This window comes from Balaenoptera physalus (genome assembly GCF_965194825.1).
Source record: "Balaenoptera physalus genome assembly, chromosome: 11".
Classification (NCBI taxonomy): Eukaryota; Metazoa; Chordata; class Mammalia; order Artiodactyla; family Balaenopteridae; genus Balaenoptera; species Balaenoptera physalus.
This window is the reverse complement of record NC_138896.1, coordinates 6,717,026-6,733,688: the sequence shown is the minus strand read 5'-3', so window position 1 is coordinate 6,733,688 and position 16,663 is coordinate 6,717,026. Positions and strand designations below refer to the sequence as shown.

The following is a 16,663-nucleotide window of genomic DNA, read 5'->3' as shown; positions in this document are numbered from 1 at the left end:
AAGTCAGTTTCCTGCTCAGATTGGGATAACTCTGAGATGTAATTTACATTCCAGAGTTACCCTGCAAGAAACAGCTGAAGCCTACCCTCTGCAGGGCTCTTCCCTGCAATTACACTTGGTTTGCTTTGTCCCCTTTCTCTGCCCTGCTTTCCCCATTCCCTTACCAGTCTCTCCTGGGAGCATTTCCTTAATAAATGACTTGCTCATACATACCATCCTTAAGATCAGCTTCAGGAGAACTCCATCAAAGCAGATGCTGAAAGTGCATGCAACATTCCTTGCTTGATTTTTTTTTTAAGTCAATAAAATAGAAACAAAAGGAAAGTCTCTTATCTGTGTAAAATATAACTATCTCAGTCAAAAGCCAGCATCATACTTAACAGGAAATAGCCATTTCTGCTAAAGGCAGGAATTGAACAATGATATTTATTATCACTGATATTATGTAATAAAATAGTGTACTGAAAGTATTAGCCAACAGCATTATACAAGAGAACAGAATTAGTGATATATAAATTAGAAAGGAGAAGATAAAACAGCTGCTATTCACAGATGATCTCTTTGATCTGAAAAACCCAACAGAATCAACTGAAAACTTACTGTAAATAGCAAGAGAATTTCCAAAATTAAAAAAAGAACTACACAGAAATATTATATATAGATCAACAGCATTTTATTATACAAACAGCTAGTTTAAATATACATGTATGTACACACACACATCCACAGAGAATGAGATTTAAAAAAGAGGCAATGAAAGGGATGAAATATCTAGGAATAAACTTTATAAGAAATCTGTCAAATCTATGTAAAGAAAAACATTCAAACTCTACTGAAAGACCCATAAATAAATTATACAAATAGAATGTTCTTAAACAGAAAGACTCAACATCATAAAGGTGTTAAGTCTCTTTAGACTAACTTAGAAAAGCAGTGTGTCTCCAATAAAGACCAAATGGAAAGGAAACAGGCAAGGCTAGCAGGAAAAATCCTGAAAATGAAGCACTTTGAGAATGGAGCAGCCTTACCAGGTGCTCAAGAACCAAGAATCCTCAACAATTGTGTGCTACTAATGCAGGAGCAGGCAGAGAGACCAGTTAGACTAAATAGAAACTGCAGGAATAGACCCTTGCACACAGATCAATGCAACGTTCAATAGAAGAAGGATCTCAGATTAGTGGGGTACAGATGAAAATTTAAATAATTGGTGTTGGGGGACTTCCCTGGTGGCTCAGTGGTTAAGAATCCACCTTTCAATGCAGGGGACACGGGTTCGAGCCCTGTTCTGGGAAGATCCCACATGCTGCAGAGCAACTAAGCCCATGTGCCACAGCTGCTGAGCCTGCGCTCTAGAGCACATGAGCCACAACTGCTGAGCCTGTGCTCCTAGAGCCTGTGCTCCACAACAAGAGAAGCCACCGCATTGAGAAGCCCGCGCACCGCAACGAAGAGTAGCCCCCACTCGCCACAACTAGAGAAAGCCCACGTGCAGCAATGAAGACCCAACGCAGCCAAAAATAAATAAATAAAATTTTAAAATAAATAAATAAATAATTGGTGCTGGGAAAAGTAGGTAATCATTTGGGGAAGGCAAGATAAAATTAGAATCTTATCTCACTGCATGAACAGGATAATCTCCAAATGAATCAAAATTTAAAATGTAGAAAATGAAACAATACAGGTATTAGAAGAAGACATAAGTGAATTCTTTCATTACCTGAATGTACAAAAGGTCCAACTACATTTTTAAATGCTTTGACATGGTAAAGTAAAAAAGGAAGGTAAACTATAAATCATTTCAGAATTAAATGTAAGATGGGAAATATTTGCAAAAATATTGATGGAGTTCTAATCCTTCTAGTAAATAAAGAAAATTCTTGGAAATCTAGAACAAACAAACAAAAAACCCAACTCAATAGACCTGAAAAGAGAACTCACAAAAATAATAAATATTAAGGAGCCCTTAAACAGGTGGAAAGAAGGCCAAATTTACTAAAAACGAGATAAATACAAATTGACAGAACAATGGAGATCTTTGCAGTAATGAAATATTTCAGTATCTTCATTGTGGTGGTAGTTATACAAATCTATGGAATAAAATGTCATAGAGGTATGTGCACATGTATGACCAGTGTCAACTTCCTGGTTTTGATATTGTACTTACATAACCTAACAAATTATGTAAGATATAACACTGGGCCATATGAAGATGACAGTTCTCAAATTGAGCTACAGATTCAATGCAGTCATCACCAAAATCACAGCTGACTTTTTTTGCAGAAATTGACAAGCTGATCCTAAAATTCATACGGAAATTCAAGGGACCCAAGAGGACCAAAAGATCTTGAAATAGAAAAAGAAAGTAGGTAAACTCATATTTCCCAATTTCAAAACTTCCTACAAAGTTACACTAAGCAAGCCAGTGTAATACTTCCTTAAGAATAAACATATAGATGGATGGAATAGAACTGAGAGTCCAGAAATAAACTCTCATATTTATGACCAGTTGATTTTCAATGGAGTGCCATTGCAGTTCAGTGGGAGAAAAAACACTTTTTTCAACAAATCACTAAATCTTTATGACACATTAGATCGTGATTTCTTAGATATGATACCAAAAACACAGTGACAAAAGAACAAATAGATAAATGGTACTTCATCCAAATTAAAAACTTTTGTGCTTCAAATGACACTACCACAAAAGTAAAAAGATGACTCACACAATAAGAAAATGTATTTGTAAATCACGTAAATGACGAAGACTTTTGTCAAGAATATACTAAGAATTCTTACAACTCAATAACAATAAGATAAATAGCCCACGTAAGAAATGGACAAATGGCTGGAATAGATATTTCTCAAAAGAAGTTATAGAAATGCCCAAAAGATACATAAAAGGTGTTCAACATCAGTAATCATCAGGGAAATGCAAATCAAAACCACAATGAGATACCACTTCACACTCATTAACATGGTTGTAATAAAAACCCAGAAAAAAATAAGCGTTGGTGAGAGGATATGGAGAAATTGGAACCTTCCTACATTGTTACTGGGAACCTATAATGGTTCAGCCACTTTGGAAATCAGTTTGGTAGTTCCTCAAAATAGGAAATGTAGAGTTTCCACATGAATCAGAAATTCTGCTCTTGGAATATACCCAAACAAAATGAAAACATATTTCCATGCAAAAACTTGTACAAAAATGCTCATAGCAGTATTATTCTTAATAGCCCAAAAGTAGAAACAACCTAAACATCAATCGATGAATGGATGAACAAATATGGTACATCTCTACAATAGAGTAGTACTCAGCAATAAAAAAGAATGAAATAATGGTACGTGCTACAACATGGATGAATCTTGAAAACATTATGCTAGGTGAACAAAAGACCACATATATGTTTCCATGTACATGAAATACCAGAACAGGCAAATGTGTAGACACAGAAATTAGACTGGTGGTTGCCTGGAGTTGAGGATAGAAATGGGTGGGAATGGAGAATGACTACAGATAAATTCAGGGTTTCTTTTTAGGGTGATGAGGATGTTCTAGGAAAGTTTTAATTAAAATTAATTGGAAAAAAATGATATATAGATAGATCCTTATACATTTATGCATCCCTATTGGCATAAAAATCACTGAATTTACTTTTTTGTTTTGTTGTTTGTTTTTTTTAACATCTTTATTTGAGTATAATTGCTTTACAATGGTGTGTTAGTTTCTGCTTAATTTACTTTTTTTTTTTTTTAGAAGTTTATTTATTTATTTATTTATATTTGGCTGTGTTGGGTCTTCGTTTCTGTGCGAGGGCTTTCTCTAGTTGCGGCAAGCGGGGGCCACTCTTCATCGCGGTGCGCGGGCCTCTCACTATCGCGGCCTCTCTTGTTGCGGAGCACAGGCTCCAGACGCGCAGGCTCAGTAGTTGTGGCTCACGGGCCTAATTGCTCCGCGGCATGTGGGATCTTCCCAGATCAGGGCTCAAACCCGTGTCCCCTGCATTGGCAGGCAGACTCTCAACCACTGTGCCACCAAGGAAGCCCCTGCTTAATTTACTTTTGAAGAGTACACTACTTGTCAAGTGAGGCATGATAATAGTAGGTATTTTTGCTTTCGTTTTCATTATGATAATTCATTGCCAAACAGAATTTTCTATACACTACAACATGTGTTGATGTATCCCTTTCTCTCTGGTGGCTGTGTATATGAAACTGTTTTTCAAGGTTTCCTGGGCTCGCAACCAGATCCTTAAGTATTCACCATCAGATCATTAGTGGAGTTCATTACCACCCGAGTTTCCAGGTCCTGTGTGTTCCTTACTACAGTTAATCCCAAGCTTGACCGTGTTCCTGACACTTATTAATTGTTCTGAAATTATTCCTTAGCAAGAGCAACTAACCCAATGGTACTGTGTAATGCTGAATTTGTCAGTTTATGTTGTAAAAGATATTAACATATAGAGAATAGAAAAGGTTTTTTTTTTTTAATTGAAGTATAGTTGACTTACAATATTGTGTTAGTTTCAGGTGTACAGAAAAGTGATTCAGTTATATATATATACTTTTTCATATTTTTTTCCATTATAAGTTATTACAAGATATTGAATATAGCTCCCTGTGCTATACTGTAGGTTATATCTGTCTTATATATGGTAGTGTATACCTGTTAATCCCAGACTCCTAATTTATCCCTCCACTCCCCTGCTTCCCTGTTTGGTAACCAGAAGTTTGTTTTCTATGTCTGTGAGTCTATTTCTGTTTTGTAAATAAGTTCATTTGTATCATTTTTTTAGATTCCACGTATAAGTGATAGCATATGATATTTGTCTTTTTCTGTCTGACTTACATCACTTAGTATGATATTCTCTAGGTCCATTCTTACTGCTGCAAATGACATTATTTCATTCTTTTGTGTGACTGAGTAATATTCCATTGTATTATATATATGTACCACATCTTTTTTATCCATTCATCTGCCGATGGACAGTTAGGTTGCTTCCATGTCTTGGCTATTGTAAATAGTGCTGCTATGAACATTAGGGTGCATGTATTTTTTTCAAATCAGAGTTTTCATCTTTCTTTGATATATGTGCAACAGTAGGATTGTTGGATCTAGAAAAGGGTTTTTGTTCAAATAAATATATGACTCTTTCTTGGGCACCACCTTCTCCTTAGATGAGATTCTTAAAGCCTGACAAGAAAGTCCAACTCTCCTGGTGTTCATACTGACACTAAAAAGACTGGAAGAAGCTTATGGTTGGAGATTACTGAGAAATATGTTGCTACTAAAATACCTCTTAAACAGTGTACACGTGATTTAACATACATAAAGTGATTGGAAGAACTAAAGTCATCATCCAAACAATGAAAGCTCTAAAGTTTACCTTTGAAGAAAAGATATATTTTAGGATTTTACTATTCATATTCTTAGTGTACAGTTTTTAAGTTGCCAACATACTGGATCTGCTTTCCATTTCCCTTTACTATACTATATAGCTAAAAGAACCTGCTGTTCTGGTTTTTATGAAATTGTAGAGATAGCCTGAATCTCAAATCAAATAAATAAAGCCTTTTCTTTTTGCAGAAACTTTTTTTTTTTAAAGCAGACCACTTCCAAAATGGATCAAAAAGTCCAGGAATTGTACAAGTATGTTTTTAGAAATTAGAAATAGTTGGTTGATAAGATTTTTTAAAAACACAATTGTTTGTGGTTGACTGTTTTCTTTATATAGATGACAAATTGGTGGATGAAGAATTCACTGATTTTAGAAATGAAACAGATTTAAAAATTGAATCATCTCTTTTTTTTTCCTTGAATATCAACTTAACCAAGGAGCCACACCAGGGTTATGTTTTCTGTTGTGTCACCATCTAACCATCTCTGGAGAAATTAATGGCACCCCTCCATTGTGGTTGCCCCAGGACAACTTACCAAGGAAATCCCAAATGCAGCCAGAGCCGTAAGAGCCATTTCCAGAACTCAGGTATGAGAAGTATCTTCACTGAAGCCCAGCGGCTACCTCCCCGAGGGCTTTCACCTTTAGTCTGGGCACGTGACCTTCCTTACTACAGAAAAAAGGGAGCACCGGATAGTGAATCATAAACATTCATAATTTATTGAGGGAGAAACTATAGCTATAGAATGCATTTTTTTTTTTTAAAGCAAAGCCTAAAGAAATCCAGCATCAGTGGCATGGAACTGGTTTTTGAATTGAGCCCTGAGAACTCATTGTATTTGCATTCATGTAAACACCTACATTTTTTTGTTAACTGAACTGATTTAACTGCTAATTAAAACTAGTCGGTAAGCACAATGCAAAATTAATTAAACCATTTAGTAGATAGATGCAAATTAGGCAAAGCAAAGTATTAGACACTATCAAAGTAAGTGCAACAGTTACTTGTCATCAGGCAATATAGTTCTTAGGGTAAGTGCCTTCCTTAGGGAGCAATGTGAAGGAATAAAAATCATCCTGTTGATTGTATGATCTTCTATTAAGCAAATGTGCTAGAAATCAACTAATTTTTCAAATGGAAAAACTAGGGTTTCATAGTTGTTAAATAATCACTAAGAAAATTTGTTAAATTTACAGTAAAATTTGTCATTTTTATGAAGGCAAAATTTTACGCTACATAATATAGGATTATTGCTTATTTCACCTAAAGAAAGAAGTCAATCAGATTTTTCAATCCTCCATCTTTCAACTCCAAACAGTCTTTTATCTAATAATAGTCTTCTATGAGGTGACCACTTTCTTTGTGAATAAATGTATCTTTTGGCGCTCTGGGCATTCTTCATTTTCTTAACATCTTTTTTTCCTTTGACTTTGGATTATTTTCTTCTTTCAGTAGCTTCCCTCAAAGCATCTACATATCAGTCAAGGGCCTCAAAGCATCTAGATATCAGTCAAGGGGAAAAAGAACACTTAACCCTTAATGCTCAAAAATATGAAGGGAGAGAAATTTCATTTATCTTTCTTTTTATTTATGAACGCTGTTCCTATAGACATTCCTTGCATGTCACCTTCTGTCACCTCACATGCTTAGGGTAATTATACATCAGTGGTTTGGGAAGCCATCTGCTGCTGTGGGTATGATTTGTGTTCACAACTGAGATAATAATAAACTAGTTGAACTGCTGAACTGACATATATTACCCTACATTCTTCAAAGGTAAAATACACACACACACACACACACACACACACACACGTGGTACTCTGTTTTGAGTACTATACCATCACTAACATATTTCATATGCTTCAAAACATTTTCTGATTGTTTTTCAAAAATAATACTGAATAGGATTTATCATAACCAAAACAAAACGACCCTTCTTTAGATAAGTTAATCTGGATTTAGGTTCAACAGTTTATGTTTTGTACACTTTTGATAGGATCTCTTGGATCAGTCAGAGAAGCTTCTAAATACACTTCCATAAAACTGGAGTTAAAATAGGCAGATCATAGGGAAACCATGGAAAAAAGAACCAGACTCACTGTAATCAACACAGTAAATGCTGAAAGAAGGAATTTTGAATCTATAACTAAAAAAAGTTTATCAAGAACCAACTCATTTCGTGAATATGAAACCTTGTATGTGGCTTCCCTTAGCCAGAGAGGAAAATACACTTTGATAAGTCACAGCTAAACCATTCGCAGATTTCCTCGCTGCGGATTTTGTCCTCTGCAAGTGGTTTCCTTTCAGACCGTGAGATGGACGTTAAGCCTTCCAACTATACAAAATAAACCTCGGCCCTGAAGTTTAATCTCTCATCTTCTACCATATAGCCAGGCACCTTGGCTTTTAACATACCCAATTTATATCTTGAGAACAAGCCTAGAAATGTGGATTTATGGTAAGCCATAGGAACCTATAGTGACTTTTATTCCATGTACACAATAACTCCTAATTCTGGAAATTTGGTTGGAGTTGGGTATGGGGAAGTTGAGGTCTATTATATCCCTCCAAATATATATTTGGTGCTTCTATTACATCCCTCCAAATATATATCTAACACATCACTGAGGGCACAAGGGCAAAAGGCTGTAATCTCCTTAAATATGCTTTAAAAGTGCCATATATTGGAGAAATAAGCCTGATCTCTTTTCTAGTCTAAGAAAGTATTATGTTGATTGAAGTTAAGTTTTTCCACAATAATCCTAATGAGGACAGACCTAAAATAATAATCCTCAAAGAAAGTGGACAGTTGATAAATTTTAAGTTCTCGAATTGTATAATTAAAGAAGCACTCTACGGTGTCTGTGTAGACAGTCATCTCGGTGGTTCCATCCTAAATGTACTCTGTAAGTTATCAGCTTCCCTTTCCCTGTAGAACTATTTATCCATTCAAGGGCTGGGATTCAGCATTGGAAGAAGTTAACTACTTCCATGAAGCATGTTCCTGACCTTACAGACTGTGGTTTGAAATTGACTTTCTTAATCCAGAATGGAATTTTTCTCAGAGCGATAGTTCTTTTTCTTTTGCAAGTGGCAGAAGATTAACTCAAACTCTACCTCAAGAAAAGAAAAAAAAAAAAAAAAAAAAAAAGGAATGCATTGGTTTACTAACTAAAGAATACGGAAGCTTCCATGCTGGATCCAAGGTCAAATAGCATAGCCACGTGTTTATTTCCTTCCTCCTCCTCCTCTTCTTCCCCTTCTCCTTCTCCTTCTCCTTCTTCTTCTTTTTCTCCTTCTTCTTTTCCTCCCTCTCCTTCCCCCCCCTTTTCTTCTCTGTCTCTCTCTCTCTTTCTCACTCCTTTCCTTACCTCTCTCTAGCTCTTTCAGCTCTCCTGTCCTCTTTTTCAATCAGGATCTCTTTTTTATAATTCCAAAGCTCACAAGCCCCTCAATGGCCATAATCTCCAAAAGAAGGACACCTGTCTCTCCAGCATCAGTGCCAATCCCCTCAAGAGTCTTTTAACCAAGAATCCTGGGTAATGTGCCCATCTGTGTGGTGAGGATGGCAGTGCCCCTGGATTGACAGAACACCTCCTTGCCAGGTGGGGAGGGGAAATTCTCAAGCCTGGTGAAGAAGAAAGGAAGCCAGGTAAGAATAAAACAATGGATGTTCACTGCACAAGGATTTTGATAATCAAGGAATCAAAGCATTAAAGAAATGAAGAATCTGGAGTTAATTCAATGCAGAGAACATAAAATAAGAGAAAGAAAAGGACTTGGATTTAGATTTTGGTTTTGAGTTATTGCATTGTTAATTGTAACAACAAAATTGTTGTCCTCCCTGAGTCTTTGTTTCCTTAGGTGATAAATGGCAACTTTAGTAAATCCGATTCTCACTCTATGACAGTATGTCTGATGTGGGCAAAAAGATAGAGTTAGCACCTGCGTGCTGCTCTATTCATGCGGCCTGTTCATACTCTATTCAAACTCTTGCACTTTTTACAAACTGGTGTTCTTATAAGAAGAGATTAGGACACCAACACAAAAAGAGAGAAGACCATGTGAAGATACAGGGAGAAGACTGCTGTCTGCAAGCTAAGGAGAGAGGCCTCAAAAGAAACCAACCCTGCCAACATCTTAATCTCTGACTTCCAGCATCCAGAACTGTGAGAAAATAAATTTCTGTTTTTTAAGCCACCAGTCTGTGGTAATCATTAGAGCAGCTCTGGCAAACCAACACAGGCAGTAACTTTAACAGTGAGAAATTATTTTTAAACTTAGAAAAATTTCTTGTAATGCATGTCATGGAAAGTTTGGATAAATACTCTGTTAGTTCTGTTACAAAATAGGAAGCGCTTTGAATCACATGAGAAGAGTATATATGTGAAATGATCACCACAAACTATCACATCTCAAGCAACCATGAAGTAAACTTAGGAAGTCAATATTGACTACAAAAAGCTAGTTCCTCATTACTGATGCATTATGGGTATATTTGTGCATAGCTAATGGAATTCCATCTACATTAACTGGTATGAGTCATCCAAAGGTGTTGGGCTGCATAAGTTCTCTGGATGAACCTGAAGCAAGTGGATGAACAAAAACATGCAAGTCCTAAATCCTTGCCTCACTGTGGGCTAGAGAATGAATATGAAAACAGCATTTTAACTTGAGTAATAGGTTCCTTTTCTCATCTTTTTCCTTTTCCCTGTCTATAGTCCTTTGCTCTTTTTGTATGTAAAATGTCAGATAATTTCACAGTTGCATCCAAAGTATCCTTTTTTTATAGATTAGTGAACAATGCATATATTTTACTATTCCCTCCCTTCTTCTAAGAGAATTTGATCTTCCTACTCTTTAATCTCAGAGAAATGTGTTTCTAGAACAAATTCACCCTGGTGATACGAAAAAACTAACATAACACTACTACAATTTTGGTCTACAGCCAATAGAGAAAAAGCAGTGCAATATGGAATTGGAATATAAATGTTTCTGTTCTGGATATGACTGTGTTGTCAGTAGATTATTTTCCACACCCATGGCATTTTTTTATATAGGTGGGGAAACCAACTTGAAAGACTTCAGATGCCTTATTAAAGTTCTCGTAATTAAAAGCATTCAAAAAAAAAAAAAGAGAGAGAGAGAGAGAGATGACGTTGGGAGAAGTTCCAAGTTCTAACAACTCAGAAAAAAACTGTGAAGTAGCTGAGCAGCACTAACCACACATACAGGTACATAGATGCAGAAGGAGTTTGGTAAAGACTAGCCATGTTTCATTCCAGAAAGAGAGTGCTTAGGGAATTATTTGGAAAGGGTAGATTTTTTTTTTTTTTTTTTTTTTTATTTATTTATTTTTGGCTGTGTTGGGTCTTCGTTTCTGTGCGAGGGCTTTCTCTAGTTGCGGCAGGCGGGGGCCACTCTTCATCGCGGTGCGCGGGCCTCTCACTCTCGCGGCCTCTCTTGTTGCGGAGCACAGGCTCCAGACGCGCAGGCTCAGTAGTTGTGGCTCACGGGCCTAGTTGCTCCGCGGCATGTGGGATCTTCCCAGACCAGGGCTCGAACCCGTGTCCCCTGCATTGGCAGGCAGACTCTCAACCACTGTGCCACCAGGGAAGCCCTGGAAAGGGTAGATTTTTTAAAGATGGTATTTTAAAGTAATCATACAATTATGTTTATATAAGTGTATTTCCATGAGGAAAGTTTGAATCGTCTATGAAATAAGATATACAATGCTGAGGTATATGCTTAAAATGAGCATTGATCATGTAGACTATTGATTTGAAACTGGTAAGTCACGGAATGAAAACCACAGGGGGTGAAATGTAGGAATTTAAGCTGCTTCTGAGTGCGGGATACTTGAGGTGACCAAGTGACAGTTTAAAAATCCAACTAAAAATTGTATTTACATTTTAAGTGTTCAAAGCAGAACTTTCATTTGGTTTGGTTGGTTTACTTTGGTTGGGTTAAATTTTGTTAGCAAAATTGACTGGTAAGTAGGCATAGTTTTACATAAACAGACTGCGCATTCCTACCCACTAACTCTGGGGCTTCTGCCCTCAGAAGCCAAGACCCAAACGTCTTGGTCTTTGTTCCTCTGAAGAACAGTGGCACCTTCTCAGCCCTGAGCGTATGTGTAGCTCCTTAGGCAACCTTGGCTGTTAGAGTGGGGGAGGGAGGACTCAGCCAGCGCGGCTCCCTGCCTGGTGCTCTCTGCTGGACAGACCTTTCAGAGACGAGCCCAGACTACGCCCTCCCCTGCCATGCACACAGAATAAGAACCCACCGAATGTACAACTTAAGGGATTTCCAGAAAGCCTTTATACTGCAAAATACCCCTCCCACGTTGACCGAAACCCATGGCTTCATCCACTTTCTGAAATCCTTCGTGGATTGGCTACCAAACATGCAAGGGATGTAGTCTGAATTGCGGAAAGGAGGATATGGCCTAAGAACCCCAAATCCTGGTACTAGGAAAGGAAAAGTCTGATAAACTAAGTTTTGCCTCTGGGCTTCAGAACAAACGGACAACTGATCTAACTGAATTCCTAGGTTTGGATTGGTAGGGAAGAAAAAGTAATTTTCCTTTTACCCTGCTGAGTTCTTAGCTGAGACCACTGTAATAAAAGACAGATTAACAAGAGAAAAAGAACCAGGAGTTTATTAACATGTGTACATCATATATACATGGAAAATACCCAGGGAAGAATGAGTTACTCCTTGAGGTGGCTTAAAATTCAGGCTTAAATACCATCTTAATAGGTGATGTAGTCCTCTTAGTGGAGAGTGGATGATTTTTAGGAGAGATGAATGGGCCCTTAGAAGAGTAGGTGGGAGGTGTGACAGTTTGTGACGAAGTGGGTGTGGTGTGGATGTCTAGACTTCTCTCTTATGACAAAAGTCAATCTTCCCTGGTTGATGAAGCTCGTGGGGAAGGGATCTATGACAATTGAATTTTGGGGGGAGAATCTATCTTTAGCCAGATAAGGGGAGTTCACAGAAAGCCTCTCCCTGCATTTGCTGTTTTTTTCAAGTGCCTACAGCTCAAAATATACCATAGTAGCATATTTTGGGGTGGAATATTCTGTTGCCCATTAGGGTCAAATGAATAAGGGAGAACCTGCAAGTTCCTTTTTATAGATATATTCATTTACTTTATTTTCTTAATTTTGATTTATCTTTTGGTTAATTGGAACATGTATTCAGATAATCTTTTCTGATGAAAGGCTACCTGACAGTTGTACACTGTTGGTGATTTATGAACAATATTTACAGTGACTCTATATAAATAGGTGTAACCATTATTATACAGGTCCGTCTGTGACAGATCTGAAATTTTAGAGTCCAGAAATCTCTGGAAATCCAAAGTACTCTCTCTTATTATTCATTTGGTGGTAAAACTTGACCTAACCTGACATGAGACCATTTATGTTCCTTTTTATATCCCACTGAATATTCATACATTTCACAGCAGAAATAATTAATGTGTGTGTTTTAAAAGGCATTTACACTGTCAGTTTAGCATTTAGCTCAGACATAACAGCTATTTCATGATGTAAATACACATACATACTAAGAAGTTCATGAACTCAACAAAAAGATCATTTTTTTCTGTTACCCCAACTTAATGCATATAGGTTAGGACCCCAGACTCTGAGTCTTAGTAAAATATGCACTGTAGTAACCTAGGGTTATCCTGTTAAATGTTTTCAGGGTCATCCACATCTGGACTATAAGAGCAATAGCTTCCTAGTAGGTCTTCCTCTTTCTACTCCTGTCTCCCAAGCACAAGTCTGTTTTCCAACTAACAGTCATATGCTTTTAAAATCAAATAAGGCTCCTTACTTTTCTACTCTCAACTCTACACTTAACAATGAATCTAAAAGTCTTGTCTGTGGACTACCAGGCCCTTCGTGAGCTGCCCTGGTTTCCTCTCCTCTCTCTTCTCTCATCCCAGCTCCGTGGTTCATGTTGCTCTGGTCTCACTGCCCTTCTTGCTGCTGCTCACACCATCCCAGGCACATCCTCTTCCCGGGGCATCTTCACTTGCTGCTGCCTCTGTATGGGAAGTTCTTCCCCTGTATATTAAGGTGGCTTTCTCACTCTCTTTTTTGAATCACCACTGGAATTTCACCTCCTTAGGTAGCCTTCCCTAATCCACCTGAACTAGCCCAGCCTGCCTCCTCTTGGAGCCTTCATCCCCTGTATACTGCTTTCTTTATCACTTGTCACTACCCGCCATCATGTATATATGTATATACCAGTTTTTTTAGTGTTTCATTTCTTTAACTAGGACATTAACTTCATGAAGGCAGAAAATGTCTCTCTGTTCAACTCTGTACCCTTAGAGCCTATAATAGTGCCTGGAAAATACTAGGTATTACATAAATGAATGAATGAACCTAATTTGTAATATTTTGTTTTACTTTTTATGTTTATTTCTATGTGTTTAATATTTATTATTTTATTTATCAACACTAGCTATTGATTTTATTTGAACAGTAGAGTACAGAGTTTTTCCTAAGTCAAAATTAATTCCCTTCTCAAACTCTATTCAACCCTGTCACATTATCAAAACTGTCACAAAATTTAGGGAAATCAAAATTAAACAATACTACATTGTATCATTTTAATTCAAAGGCATAATGTTTTGGAAAGGGTTTAAAGAGCCAAAGCAAGAGCAAGCTCTCACTCAAAGCTATTTTCTGCAAAGAGAGTTAGTTACCAGGGTTAGCTTTATTCTTTGAGATTATTTTGTTAAGTTTTGTATAACTACTCCTAAAAAGTCTAACATCATGCAATCACTGTTCCTTAAATATGTTTAGCAAGCTATCATTTGCTGTGAATCTACAAATCTATAATAAATTATTATGTTCCTTGTAAGTGACCTTTGCCAATAGTGCTCAGCTGACCTTGTTACTGAGGCACAAGGCAACATAAAATCTCAAACTTAGGTGCATCCTATCTCACAGAAGTTTCTGTCTTACACCCATGGTAAAATTCTGGGCAACACAAACAATAACAAAGTGATAACAGGTGCTATGCTTAAGAAAAAGGATAAACGCTTTGTAATAGATAAAACTTCTAGCTAAGCTATTTAAAATATGTTTTTTCCATTACATACTAAGCTAGATGGGGACACAAAGCTGGAGAAATAACTTACATGTGACAATTGCAGACACAGGTGACTCACTTCTTTCACAAGTGAGTATAAACGCATTGTAGGTCAAGGTTTAGCATGTGCGTGCATGTCAATAAAAACATCAAGTGTAGTTTCTTTGCTCCTTTGTTCAGAGACGCTTAGAGCTCTTTGCCAAAAAGAGGGTGGGGAGTTTTTCATGATTCTCTTAAAAAATACATAAAACTGGAAGTAAAACACAGATGACATGGCTGGGAGTCTACACAGATGAGAGAAGAGATACAATTAAACTGCTACTTCACTTGTGAAATCAATCACTGCCAAAAGTCTACAGGGATAGTTCAAAAATATTATTCTTTGACTTAGTTCTCCACTGAATATCCTAGCATGGGTAAAAACCTTTGTCAGTCCTCATCCTAAATTCCAAGTTGGGTCCTAAAGCAGTTGGACATTGGAGTATAAAGGAAGGCATTTAACTGTAGAGAAAGCCCTGAGGCTTAAGCCTTGAGGCTGTAAGACAAAACAAAATAAAGCAAAGCAAACATACGAATAAACCATAGGGATTCCCTGAATAGTTCAAATGCAGGAATCACTTCTTTGCTTCAGTGATGTAACAAGTGTATGGAGCATGTTGTGAATGTTAGAATTAGATCTAATAAGATTAAAGGGAGTGTATAAAAGGAAGAAAGAAGAATCTGGGGAAAAGCTTAAAGGGATTTACCATAGGGTCATTCACATGCCTTAAGAGCTTTACAGATACCTCTCCTGTTCCAGCAGCTCCATCTGGGATATTTTATCTTCATTTAGTTCACAGTGAACCAGAAAGGAGGTTATCAAAGACAAGGATGTCATAAAAGTCCATCAGGATTTCCTCTGTTTCTCAGAGAGCATGTTAGCATTGCCTTAAAAAAATTGAAGAAAGCATGCCCTACAGTTTTAGGGGGAGGAAGCCACAATGCTTTATTTTTGCCCTTGTCTAAATTCTGAAACTCCTAGCAAAATATCATCTTCATAGTTGAATGAAGTTTTAACCCTGTAATATCTAAAAACAAATAATAAAAATACAATTAAAATATAGCGTGGCAAATCAGGGTTATGTTCAACAGTCTCTACCACTGGCCATTCACAGAAATTGTGGTTAATTTGGTGTTTCTACAAGGTAGAATGGAGAGAAAATTAAGTACAAGGAGCATCAGATAGTGTTCTGTATGTGTTTTCACTTTAATATTCGAACTGAATCAGTCCTAGACTTAAGGCTGCCCTGAACCACACTAGAAAAATCTCAGAAAAATCTAACTGAGTCCAAGTAATTTAACTATATGCAAGAACAAACTTCAACAGTATTTAAAGGACTACAACAAAATCAAGCTTGAAACCACATAATATTCATAATGCCTGGCATCCAATTAAAAACTCACCAGCATTCAAAGAAGCAAGAAAGTATGATTCCATAGCAGGAGAAAAATTAATAGAAATACACTTAGAAATGACAGATGTTTGAATGAGAAGAAAAAGACAATAACACAATTATAAATATGTGCCATAAAGCCAAGAAGGTCTGGAAAAACATGATTATATGAGGAGATAGAGAGAAGGTATTTTTAAAACCCACATGAAAGTTCAGGATATTGAAAGATACTATCAGAAATTTAAAAATGCATTATATGAGACTAACAGCAGATTATACATTGCAGAAGAAAATATCAATGTAGTTAAAGACACTGTAATAGAAACTATCCAAAATGATGGGAATTCCCTGGTGGTCCAGTGGTTAGGACTCCTCACTTCCATTGCAGAGAGCACAGGTTCGATACCTGGTTGGGGAACGAAGATCCCACAAGCCGCACGGTGTGGCCAAAAATATAAATGCATTAAAAAAATAAAATCATGTCACTGAAGTCCTATTATGATGGAATGGAGAAGGGAGAGGATGAAGAAATAAAATTTTTCAAATTTTATAAAAGCTTTAAGCCAATATATTAAAGAAGCTGAAGGAGCTATGAAAAGAAGAACCTAAAGAAAGCCACATGAAAAAATATCATAACCAAACTCTGAAAAGCAATGATTGATAAAGAGAAAAGGCCCATTATATAGAGGAACAAACATTAGAATGACGTCAGACTTTCT

General features: G+C 36.8%; 1 long non-coding RNA gene across 3 annotated transcripts in view; it reads right to left on the bottom strand.

The window, feature by feature from the left end:
• LOC309637979 overlaps positions 1-16,663 on the bottom strand; it is a 113,835-nt gene that overhangs the window by 18,475 nt on the left and 78,697 nt on the right. Inside the window, exons 3-4 of one of the 3 annotated variants that reach the window (XR_014250902.1) lie at positions 14,561-14,743; positions 214-6,063 (exon numbers count right to left, since the gene is read on the bottom strand). This is a non-coding gene — a long non-coding RNA (uncharacterized lncRNA). The remainder of the gene's footprint in view (positions 1-213; positions 6,064-14,560; positions 14,744-16,663) is intronic. The other 2 variants (XR_014250900.1, XR_014250901.1) reach the window with 2 other exon arrangements.